This window comes from Schistocerca piceifrons, chromosome 1, assembly GCF_021461385.2.
Source record: "Schistocerca piceifrons isolate TAMUIC-IGC-003096 chromosome 1, iqSchPice1.1, whole genome shotgun sequence".
NCBI lineage: Eukaryota > Metazoa > Arthropoda > Insecta > Orthoptera > Acrididae > Schistocerca > Schistocerca piceifrons.
In genome coordinates, this window is record NC_060138.1 from 269,347,074 (window position 1) to 269,359,775 (window position 12,702).

General features: G+C 45.0%; 1 protein-coding gene and 1 non-coding gene across 3 annotated transcripts in view; one reads left to right on the plus strand and one right to left on the minus strand.

Annotated features, from left to right (window-relative positions):
- LOC124782272 (carboxypeptidase M-like) overlaps positions 1-12,702 on the minus strand; it is a 300,939-nt gene that overhangs the window by 145,694 nt on the left and 142,543 nt on the right. The window lies entirely within an intron of this gene.
- Positions 9,565-9,639, plus strand: Trnas-cga. The gene has a single exon. It is a non-coding gene; the product is annotated as a tRNA-Ser (tRNA).

A 12,702-nucleotide genomic window follows, 5' to 3' on the forward strand; every position in this document is an offset into this window, starting at 1 on the left:
GAAGAAGAAATAAGTTGTTGGAAGTTTATGCAAGCACGGGTTCATGAGGCACGACAAGTGTGAAACACGCTTGTTTTATTCACACGCGGTATCTTCCAAATGATAAACGCAGCTGAAAAAATAGATTCCTTCCTAAATTTAAGGAAGGCGTTTTAGAATGTATCACAAGTGTTACCATTATCCGAAATACACTGACGGCAAAAAAACCGCAGCACCAGGAAGGAGCTGTGCGACACAAACGAAAGCTGATAGGTGTGCTTCTACATCTGAAATATGATGTCTAATGTCTATTCCAATTTCGCATCAGTGGCATAAAAGCGGAGCTACTAGCGTCGCTATGGGGATGAAAACCAGGTTTGCCTCAAAACACGCTTTGGAACGACCATGAGCGTTGGTTACCTTTGAGATTCGAGGATGTGATTTGATGTTAATCACGAATGTCCATAAGGCGACAAATACGCCATGATCAACACCTCACTGAACTAGAAGGAGGTCGTGTAATAGGGCTAGGATAAGCTGGATGTTCCTTCTGTGATAATGCAGAAATGCTTGGCAGGAATGTTATTGCTGGCAAGGGTGGTCACGAGAATGTACAGTCGCAAGAACGCCGGGGTTCCGACGGTCACGTGGCACTCCTGAGAGTTCGGCATGTGGCTCTGGTGCATCGTTCTGTATCTGCAGCTGCAATTTGAGCAGCAGTTGGCACCGCAGTGACACAACGATTATTACAAGGACAGCCCGGTAGCGAAAGCCCTTAGTGTGCATTCCACTGACCCCAAACCAACGACATTGGCGACTTCAGTGGCGTCAAACGAGAGCTTATTGGAGGGCAGGGTGTTTTCTGATGAAAGCTGTTGAAATGAATGCCTTGTGGCAATTAGAAAGAGGCCAGTTGAGGACTTGCAACCAACCAGTCTGTGTGCTAGACACACTGCACCTTCACCTGAAGTTAAGGTCTGGGGTGCGATTTCGTATGACAGCAGGAGCACTCTCATGGTTACCCCACGCACACTGGCCGCAAATTTGTACTTCAGTCTGGAGATTCGACCTGTTGTGGTGCCACTGATGAACAGCATTCCAGGTTTTTTTTCCAACAGGTTAAGTTTGGAAGGTAGGAGACGAGGTACTGGCAGAAGTAAAGTGAGGACGGGGCGTGAGTCGTGCTTGGGTAGCTCAGTTAGTAGAGCACTTGCCCGCGAAAGGCAAAGGTCCCGAGTTCGAGTCTCGGTCCGGCAAACAGTTTTAATCTGCCATGATGTTTCATATCAGCGCACACTCCGCTGCAGAGTGAAAATCTCATTCTGGAAACATCCCCCAGGCTGTGGCTAAGCCATGTCTCCGCAATATCCTTTCTTTCAGGAGTGCTAGTTCTGCAAGGTTCGCAGGAGAGCTTCTGTTTAGTTTGGAATATAGGAGACGAGGTACTGGCAGAAGTAAAGCTGTGATGACGGGGCGTGAGTCGTGCTTGGGTAGCTCAGTTGGTAGAGCACTGGCCCGCGAAAGGCAAAGGTCCCGAGTTCGAGATTCGGTCCGGCACACAGTTTTAATTTGCCATGAAGTTTCATATCAGCGCACACTCCGCTGCAGAGTGAAAATTTCATTCATTCAGGTTAATGATCGCCCAAATACCGCCGTTGTAATCCAACATGACCTCCAGAGGGTCGACAGGTTGCCATGGCCTGCTAGATCACCAGATCTGTCTCCAACCGAGCACGCATGGGCCATCACCGGACGATAACGCCAGCGTCATCCACAACCTGCAATAACCGCCCCTATATTGATCGACCAAGTGCAAGAGGCATGGAACTCCATCCCAGAAACTGACATCCGGCACCTGTACAGCAAAATGCATGTACGTTTGCATGGTTGCATTCAATATTCTGTCGATTACGCTGGTTATTAATGTACCAGTATTTGACATTTGCAACGGCTTACCTCGCCCTTACATCAACCTGTGATTAGCAGAGTTGATCACTTAAGTACATTACCTAGACAAATGTACTCCCAAAATTTCGTTACTCTTTGTTAATAATATTTTGGTGTTGCAATTTTTTTCGTCAATGTACAATCATGCCCAGTCTGATCACAGGTGTAGGGTTAGTTTGATGTTTCTTTTACTAATAGTAAGATAAACTGGGTGGCAAATGCACAATAAAAGCGAAAGAAACATCAGGCGTTCCTCAAAGAAGAGTAACTGGAGTTCTAATGTTCACACCATACATAAACGATTTATCACACAGGGTCAGCAGAATTATCAGAAGGACTTGGACAAATTTCCCATTTGAATAAATGCTTCACGGAGTTGTTATTGCGTTAGATTTGTCAGTCTAGAGCTTTCGATGACTTCCTTCGACGTCATAAGCTGGAGATTAATTTTCAGTATGCCGTTAGCTACTTTGGTTGCCCGAAATATGTCATGGAGACCTCGTGAAGTCACAGAATTTTCATATGCTCCCGCAGTATATGTTCCCTTAGAGGGTGGAAAATCCAGTTGGTTTCTCCCCTGCCTTTCGGCAGCAAATTTTCGTTTCTATGTACCACTAAGGGTGTAGCCACTGTCCCAGTTAAAGTTCTTGTTACTCATTTGAATAAATGCTTCACGGAGTTGTTATTGCGTTAGATTTGTCAGTCTCGAGCTTTCGATGACTTCCTTCGACGTCATAAGCTGGAGATTAATTTTCAATATGCCGTTAGCTACTTTGGTTGCCCGAAATATGTCATGGAGACCTCGTGAAGTCACAGAATTTTCATATGCTCCCGCAGTATATGTTCCCTTAGAGGGTGGAAAATCCAGTTGGTTTCTCCCCTGCCTTTCGGCAGCAAATTTTCGTTTCTATGTACCACTAAGGGTGTAGCCACTGTCCCAGTTAAAGTTCTTGTTACTCATTTTGATATCAACGGGATACTGAAACCTAATCTCATCATGATGATGACGGAGGAAGTCGCTGGAAGTTCAACATTAACAAAACCGAAGCGGCAAAAGATCTGTGAAGTACTTGTTCAATAACGTCACAGCAAAAAACTACGATCTCAAAATTCCCATTAGGTGAAATCAATAATAGCTCTTTTTAAATGTAAAAAAAAAAATTAGAAGAGAAGGCCTGCACCAAAGAGAAAGATCTTGGTGGTATTCAATTACAAACTAGTGGTAAACATCTGTATAACTATTTTAGGGTAATACTCTGAAAAGATACGAAATGAGATGAAAAAAGGAACTTACCTGCACGTCACTTGTGCTAAAGATTCTAGGTTATTGTTCGAGTGTTTGGATAGCAGACATTGAACGAAATCATAGACGCTTTGCTAGGATCGTAAGAAGTTTACATAGCTCATACTACTCGAAAAACTTTAATGGGAAACTTGGAAGAAAGGCAACGCTATTTTTTCGAAATACTGATAGAAAAAAATAAGAAATCGGTTTTCGAGGAAGATTTTGCGACAATACGACGACCACCGTAGTATATCTCGCATAAGGATGACGAGAAGAAGATAAGAGTGACCAGGGCAAGTGATGAAGCATGTTGACAGCCGTTCTTCCTTCGATCAGTATTGGAGTATTAGTTCACTATTGTTGTTACATATTCTCCGACATTCACTGGACTGTGGATTGCCAAGTACATATATAGATGTAGGTAATCTGTTCTCTGTAGCCCACGAGCTGGGGTTACTCACAACATTATAGAGGGTGATTCAGCGGCCCTACGTATGAGTTTTATGCAACCTGCAGCACCCTGAAATACTACGAGCAAGATTTTCATATTCTGTGCCTCACTACGCACAACCTATTAGTCCTATAGAAAAAGTGAACAGGACCTTTTAGTAGGAAATTTAATGTAATTAAATTTTGTTATGGGATACATTTTCGCTAGATGCCGTAGATTCCGAATTATTCACGAAAAACGTACAAAAGAACACTTCAAATGCGTTTTTCTTGAATAACACGAAAACCGCGGCCTCCAGCGAAAACGTATTCCAGGCAAAATTTAAGTATATTAAATTTCCTACAAAAAGTCTATTTAAGTCCAATTTTATAGAGATGGTTGCGAGACTTCCGCTGCCCGATGTAAAATGTCGAGTCAAATACTTTAAGGTGTATGAACTTCCAGTTGTGCTTTTGTTTGAACAACCAGTTTCACCGCTACATTATGCCATCTTCGGGCCCGCTGACTGACGTTTAGGAAGAGCGCTGTTCCAGTCAAAATAGGAGCCAGCATTCAATAACTGATATCTGTAACTTTCTTCTTGACAAAGTGATCCCTTCAATCATCACTTTCCGACAGAAAGGTCCTGTTCATTTTTTCTGGAGAGCTAGTTTGTGCGTAGTGAGCTAGAGGATACGAAAATTTTGGGCGTGGTTTTTGAAAGCGTTGTCGGTTATATAAAACGCACAGGTAGGGGCTGCTGTATCACCCTGTATAATATACAGTAAAATTCTTCCACAATGACGATTATACCAGATGATTCACTGATGAGCCAATACATTATAGCAACCTGCTTTACAGCATGTTGGTCCATCTTTAGAATGCAATACAGCAGCGACTCTGGTTGACATGGATTCGGGTAGGCCCTTGGTTGGTTTCCGGAAGCACTGACACCAGAAGGCTATGTGTAGGTCTTGCAATTCCAATAAATTTCGGACTGGTGATTTTTGGGTGCGGAACTGAAGTTTGATATCATCGCAGACATATTCCATAGGATTCAAATCAGTCGAATTTGGTCGTCGAGACATCAACAGGAGTTCATTATCATGCTCCTCAAGCCACTATATCACAATTGTCGCCTTGTGATGCGAACAGTTATTCGGGTGGAAGATGACATTGCCGTCGTTGAAGAAATCAAGAATGAAGGGATGCAAGTAGTTTGGAATAGTATTCGTGTAGTCCACACCTCTCGTGGTGCCTTCAGTGCCTTCAGGTTCCATAGAATCTCATATGCTTGACCCACCCACAGCACAATACGGGTTCTGTCTGGCTGCACCCATGGCGCGCTCCATATTTCGGCCAACCGGTCGCCTGTACGACGGTGTATCTGGACACGACCATCGTCCCAGTGTACTAAGAAAAGCGATTCATTCTACCACGCGATGCGTTCCCACTTATTCGCGGTCCAATCCCGATGATCTCGTGCCCACTGCAACCGTAAACGACGATGTCATTGGGTCTACATGGGAACACGTAGGGATCTATGCTGCGATGCTCCATATTCAACGATGTGCCCAGAATAGAGCATCCCCACATTGTGTCTTCACCATCCGTGTACTCTGTTGTCAGGTCTGCCAAAAATCGCCACCTATTCTGGTTGACAGCGCGGGAAAACCTTCAACTCCGACATCATGCGCTGAGACGTGGACGTCCAACACCTTTTCTGCCTGCACGTGGTTCACCGTCTTCAAAAATTTTCCACATATGCTAACGTCGGTAGTATGCGAATAGTCGACCAGCTTTTCCACTTCCGAGATGCCTGTTCCCAAGAGCGCCGCCGTAAAAGTCTGTCCTTTATGAAAGCTGCTTGTGTCAGTGAATTTCTACATTTGCGGCCTGTTTCGTTGGACTCTGCTCCGCTTACATACTTTTCTTACCGCATCAGGTCCCATCAACGCCCTGAGCCAGTATTCAGTCTCTCGATATGCAGAGGTCATAACTTTTTGACTCGACGGTGGATGTTACATTTTTATGACTTTATATTCCTACACACTTCTGCGTGTGAAACACTTCAGTTCTTTTCTTTTCCTGCTTTCGCACAATACACTACTTACTTCCACCCAATACTGTGATCCAAACGTACATTCTGAGAGACTTGAGGCATACCCTATCTGCTGTGCTAGTCTGCTTCTTGTATGCTCCTTCTTTGTCGGTCGTGCTTCCGAGGTAGCAGAATCCCTAACTTTATCTACTTCGCGGTCCACAATTTTCGTGTTAAGTGTGTCGCTGATTCACTTATGCTGCTCCTCATTAACTTCCTTTACTTTGGTTTACTCTCAATCCATATCTTGTTCTCATTGAACTGTGCATTTCATTTGAAAGCTCCCGTAATTTTCCATCAATTTCACTGAGTATAAGTATGTCATCAACGAATCCTGCTTATTAATCCTACTCCTGAACCTATGTTTTGTGTGTGTCACTGCTCCCACGATGTACACATTTAACAGTAAGGTACAGAAACTGCAACCCAGCGTTAGAGCGCTTTTAATCCGAGCACAACGTTGTGCGTAAAAGTGCTTCATATTCATAAAAACAAGAAATATAGTAGTTAAATCGTAATGCAGACGCTACAAGAAAGGAACTGTCAGCGAGATGATCAATATTTCGTCTGTAATGTTTGGCACGACTGCAAAGGCTAGCAACCTAGCAGCGACAGAAACCAAACGAATCATGGCTACTTGCGGCTTTTTGTTATCGCACGCAGTTACTCGCTGCAACGGAGGCTATGGGGATGAAACGCAACTATCTCCGTTTCTGGGACGACACAGGCACACCGTATATGTCGGCCAAGTCATCACGGTTACTCTCTGTGCACACACACACACAAACACACACACACACACACACACACACACACACACACACACACCGACATACTGTGTGGTTATGCCTTTAGTGCAGCTACTCACAGAGGTCCAGTGTGGGCTGTAGTTATCGTACGAAAGCGAAACTTGTTAGATATTGTAATGCGTCAATGCGAAACCAATTTATCCTGGAAAAAATCTGTTACAGTTTTGGCCATTAGGAGCAAATCTGGCGTAGTGAATGCAAGAATGGCGGGTAGCAATGTTTACATACGTAATGGATTGGAAACAGGACGTGGACAGAAAAGTGCAAACGATTAAGGCATAATATTGATATTATTAACCGCCTCGGTTTGTTCAGTATGAGCACCAGAAATGTCGACTACATGCTACACAGTGCTAGATTTGTACCTGATGGACAAAATTGGAACTAATTTTTTCCAGCATAAGACGGTCAGCACTCCGCATTAACACATTAGAATATCTCCCAAGTTTCGCTGCCATATGGTAATTATAGCCCACACAAGACCTCTGTGACATACTGTAACAAAATCAAAATAGTTCCCACCAACTATTCCTGACGAAGATTTTCGGAAAGTTTCTTTAGTTCTAAGGAAATTCTGAGACAGGCAGTCTTCTCCCAAATATTCCCAACTGAGCTGTACCAGCTTGCCTGGTGTTTTGCTGCAAAGTCCCTGACTCTCCAGTGGGACGTCACTGAAACAGTCGCTGTATCCTTAAAGGTATCCAATCAAAAGTACTGAAAAAAGGGTCCGCTCCTGCCCTGTTCTCTGGGATGGCTGACTAAACACACGCCAGTAATGAGAGTGCAAAGCGGGAGTTGCGACAGTTTACTATGCACGGTGTGTGCCGGCGGAACCAGCAGCGCGGCGGCCTCGCGGGCTGCCAACAGGATGTTCGCGGTGGCCCGGTCAGCCGCAAGGATTCCCAGCCTCCACACATCTGCCCGCCGGCCGCGAGCGCCGACCCCAGTCATCTGATACGCGTTTCCTGCTTCTGACGTAGCCCAATACTCTCCCAGACGGTCCAACACAATGCAAAAGTGGCCTCTACCGGCATAAATCAAAAAGTGTCTGCAGAGCATTTTAAACAGTATAAAAAAGCAGCAGTGACGGGACTGCATATAAAATAAATTTATTGCAAATATCAAGTCGCAACGTATAGTATTAGAGGCGGAAGAAGGGGAACTCTAATGGATGGAGAAGTTCAAACATCTAGGACAGTGGATAGTACCGACCACTTCTGTGAAAGACATCTTTATATGCAGGGTGTTACAAAAAGGTACTGCTAAACTTTCAGGAAACATTCCTCACACACAGATAAAGAAAAGATGTTACGTGGACATATGTCCGGAAACGCTTAATTTCCATGTTAGAGCTCATTTTAGTTTCGCCAGTATGTACTGTACTTCCTCGATTCACCGCCAGTTGGCCCAATTGAAGGAAGGTAATGTTGATTTCAGTGCCTGTGTTGACATGCGACTCATTGCTCTACAGTACTAGCATCAAGCACATCAGTACGTAGCATCATCAGGTTAGTGTTCATCACGAACGTGGTTTTGCAGTCAGTGCAATGTTTACAAATGCGGAGTTGGCAGATGCCCATTTGATGTGTGGATTAGCACGGGGCAATAACCGTGGCGCGGTACGTTTGTATCGAGACAGATTTCCAGAACGAAGGTGTCCCGACAGGAAGACGTTCGAAGCAATTGATCGGCGTCTTAGGGAACACGGATCATTCCAGCCTATGACTCGCGACTGGGGAAGACCTAGAACGATGAGGACACCTGCAATGGACGAGGCAATTCTTCGTGCAGTTGACGATAACCCTAATGTGAGCGTTGGTGCCATACAAGGTAACGTTGACCACGTCACTGTATGGAGAGTGCTGCGGGAGAACCAGTTGTTTCCGTACCATGTACAGCGTGTGCAGACACTATCAGCAGCTGATTGGCCTCCATGGGTACACTTCTGCGAATGGTTCATCGAACAATGTGTCAATCCTCATTTCAGTGCAAATGTTCTCTTTACGGATGAGGCTTCATTCCAACGCGATCAAATTGTACATTTTCACAATCAGCATGTGTGGGCTGACGAGAAACCGCGCGCAATTTTGCAATCACGTAATCGACACAGATTTTCTGTGAACGTTTGGGCAGGCATTGTTGGTGATGTCTTGATTGGGCCCCATGTTCTTTTACCTACGCTCAATGGAGCACGTTATCATGATTTCATACGGGATACTCTACCTGTGCTGCTAGAACATGTGCCTTTACAAGTACGACACAGCATGTGGTTTCTGCACGATGAAGCTCCTGCACATTTCAGTCGAAGTGTTCGTACGCTTCTCAACAACAGATTCGGTGACCGATGGATTGGTAGAGGCGGACCAATTCCATGGCCTCCACGCTCTCCTGACCTCAACCCTCTTGACTTTCATTTATGTGGGCATTTGAAAGCTCTTGTCTACGCAACCCCGGTACCAAATGTAGAGACTCTTTGTGCTCGTATTGTGGACGGCTGTGATACAATACGCCATTCTCCAGGGCTGCATCAGCGCATCAGGGATTCCATGCGACGGAGGGTGGATGCATGTATCCTCGCTAACGGAGGACTTTTGAACATTTCCTGTAACAAAGTGTTTGAAGTCACGCTGGTACGTTCTGTTGCTGTGTGTTTCCATTCCATGATCAATGTGATTTGAAGAGAAGTAATAAAATGAGCTCTAACATGGAAAGTAAGCGTTTCCGGACACATGTCCACATAACATATTTTCTTCCTTTGTGTATGAGGAATGTTTCCTGAAAGTTTGGCCGTACCTTTTTGTAACAGCCTGTATATACTAAGATGGTCCAGAATGAGATTTTCACTCTGCAGCGGAGTGTGCGCTGATATGAAACTTCCTGGCAGATTAAAACTGTGTGCCCGACCGAGACTCGAACTCGGGACCTTTGCCTCGCAGGAGAGCTTCTGTAAAGTTTGGAAGGTAGGAGACGAGATACTGGCAGAAGTAAAGCTGTGGGTACCGGGCGTGAGTCGTGCTTCGGTGGCTCAGTTGGTAGAGCACTTGCCCGCGAAAGGCAAAGGTCCCGAGTTCGAGTCTCGGTCGGGCACACAGTTTTAATCTGCCAGGAAGTTTCATACTAAGATGGTATCTGTTCTTTCGGACATGTCCTAAAGAACAGATACCATCTTAGTATATATATATAGTTAAGGCTCACCGGCCACTTGACCATCTTCTTCTTCTGTGCAGATGCACAAACAGTCCCAAACTCTTACGGGAATCGGCAACGAGCCGCGAGTAATGAGTATAATGGGCAGGGGCACTACGAATGTAGTGCGGGACAATAGGTTGAGTATGTGGTTTTCGCGGGAGGCGTGCCAAAGATAAAATCCCTGCAGTCGCACTATCCTCTGTGTCTTCGGTGGCTCAGATGGGTAGTGCGTCTGCCATGTGAGCAGGAGATCCCGAGATCGAGTCCCGGTCGGGGCACACATTTTCATCTGTCCCCGTTGACGTATGTCAACGCTTGTAAGCAGCTATGGGTTTTCACTTCGTTGTAATTTAGACACCTTTATGTCATGGATCAGTTCAACTAACGACTCTATGCTATTGCACGTCTAAGTTCTACATGGTTGACAAATCGGATCTTCCGTTAATTTCTCAACAATAAAATCAAGAAGACGTGGTTCACCGATGTATAAAAAGACCTGCAAGTAGCGGTTATAACAGTGGAGGTTGTACACACTGACGGTAAAAAAATTGCAACACCAAGGAGTTGTGCGGCATAAATGAAAGATGGTAGACGTGTTTCTACATCTGAAAGACGGTTTCGAGTAACATTTCGCGACACTCGCGTAAGAGTGGCGCTAGCAACGCCACTAAAAATAAATGTCGTGTGGCTAGGGCCTCCCGTCGGGTAGACCGTTCGCCTGGTGCAGGTCGTTCGATTTGACACCACTTCGGCGACCTGCGAGCAACGCCACTACGAGGACGCGAATCAGGCTAGCTTTAAATAAACGTTATAGCGGTCGTGGACGTCAACTACCTTTGAAATTGGTCGCAGTGAGTTGATGTCAGTCACGAACGTCTTTAAGGCGACAAAAACCTCACTAAATTTGAACGAGGTCGTGTAAGAGGGATACGAGAATATGTACGTTTCTTCTGCGATATTGCAGAAAGAATTGGCGGGAACGTAGCCACTGTACATGATTGCTGACAGCGGTGGTCCGAGAATGTACGGTCGCAAGAAGACCGGGCTCCAGACAGCCATGTGGCACTACCGAGAGTTAAGACAGTCGTGTTCTGCATACGGCTGTGGAGCATCGTACTGCATCTGCAGCTGCAATGTGAGCGGCAGTTGGCACCACACTGACACAACGAACTTTACAAATTGGTTACTTCAAGAACAGCACCGAGCCAGATGCCACGTAGCGTGCATTCTACTGACCCCACTTCATTGGTGTCAAGCGAGAACTCATTGCTGCGCAAGATGGTGATTTGCTGTGTTTGCTGATGAAAGCTGGTTCTCTCTCGGTGCCAGTGATGGCTGTCTGTCTGTTTCAAGGAAACCAGTTGAGGGCTTGCAACCATGTCTGCGAGCCAGGCACACCGAATCTACACCTGAAGTTACGGTATGGGGTGTGATTTGTTATGTCAGCAGGAGCACTATTGTCGCTGTCCCATACACCAAGACCGCAAAATTGTTCGATAATCTGGAGATTCCACCTGTTATGTTACCGTCGATAAATTGCATTCCAGGGTTTTTTTCCAATAGGATAATTCTCGCCCACATATCGCTGTTGTAACAAAACATGCTCTACAATGTGTCGACATGACCTTCGCCTGCTCAGTCTCCATATCTGTCCCCAGTCGAGCACATATGAGGCAACACCGGACGACAATACCAGCTATGTTGACCGGCCGAGTGCAACAAGCATGGAACTACGACTCAGAAACTAATATCCGCATTTGTACAATAAAATGCATGACGCTTTCATGCTTGCATTCAACATTTGGCCATTACACCGGTTAGCATTTGACATTCTAAATGGCTTATCTTGCGCTTACGTTAACGTGTGATCTTGCAGTGTTAATCACTTAACTATGTATGTCCGAAATTTAGTTATTGTACATTAATAATTTTTTAGTGTTGTGTTCTTTTTACCGTCAGTGTATAAATGCATTCTGCTGAAGCATAAACTCAATGAATAACTTGGTTTCCAAGAAAATTCAAAACTGGCACAACATGGACTGAAGCGAAGAAGGAAGAGCACTTGCAACAAGTGTGGGAATACTGAACCAAAGTTAAAGCCCAGGTGCAAGGAATGGGAAATGTCGAATTGAAATATCGTTGTCCGTAGATGGCCAGTATGAAAAGAGGAGAGATAGTACAAAATTTGCAAAGGTGTCATTCTCCAACATGGTCCATCGTTGGACAAGCTTTCCAATACGCAGAAAAAATTTTCGGTTGAGCAAGAAACCACTCGTGCGCAGCATCCTTGACGTCTTCGTCGCTAGTGAATCGACACATCTTGAAGAGGGCCAAACAAATTTCTCGAAATACATATTCTGAAGAGTTTGAACGGTGTGGGCGGCGAAATGGGAACGTATGTTGTCATGCAAAACAAGAACATCGGTTGACAACGGATCTCAGAGTTTCTTTCGAACGCACACTTCAACTCGTTGCAAAGCATATCACTGGACCGTTGACCGTTTACTACTGACTTCTTTAGCACTTTATATTTCTTAAACGGACCTCGTTCGTCTCAAAAATCTGTAAGTGTCACTACCCCCACCTAGCAACAAAAATCCATCATATTATGGCCCCCGTTGTCCCATGCAACATTTGTCCCACAAACGTTTCAGCTACTATCATACGTTCGGAGCTATTCTAGGTGGCAATAGTTAGCAACTCACCCTATATAATGGCAAGACATAGATTTAGGAACCAGATTTTAAATTGGAAGACATTTCCAGGAGCAGATGTGGACTTTGACCACAATCTGTTTGTTATGAACTGTAGATTAACACTGAAGAAACTGCAGAAAGGTGTGAATTTAAGGAGATGGGACCTGGATAAACTGACTAAACCAGAGGTTGTACAGAGTTTCAGGGAAAGCATAAGGGAACAATTGACAGGAATGGGGGAAAGAAATACAGTAGAAGAAGAATGG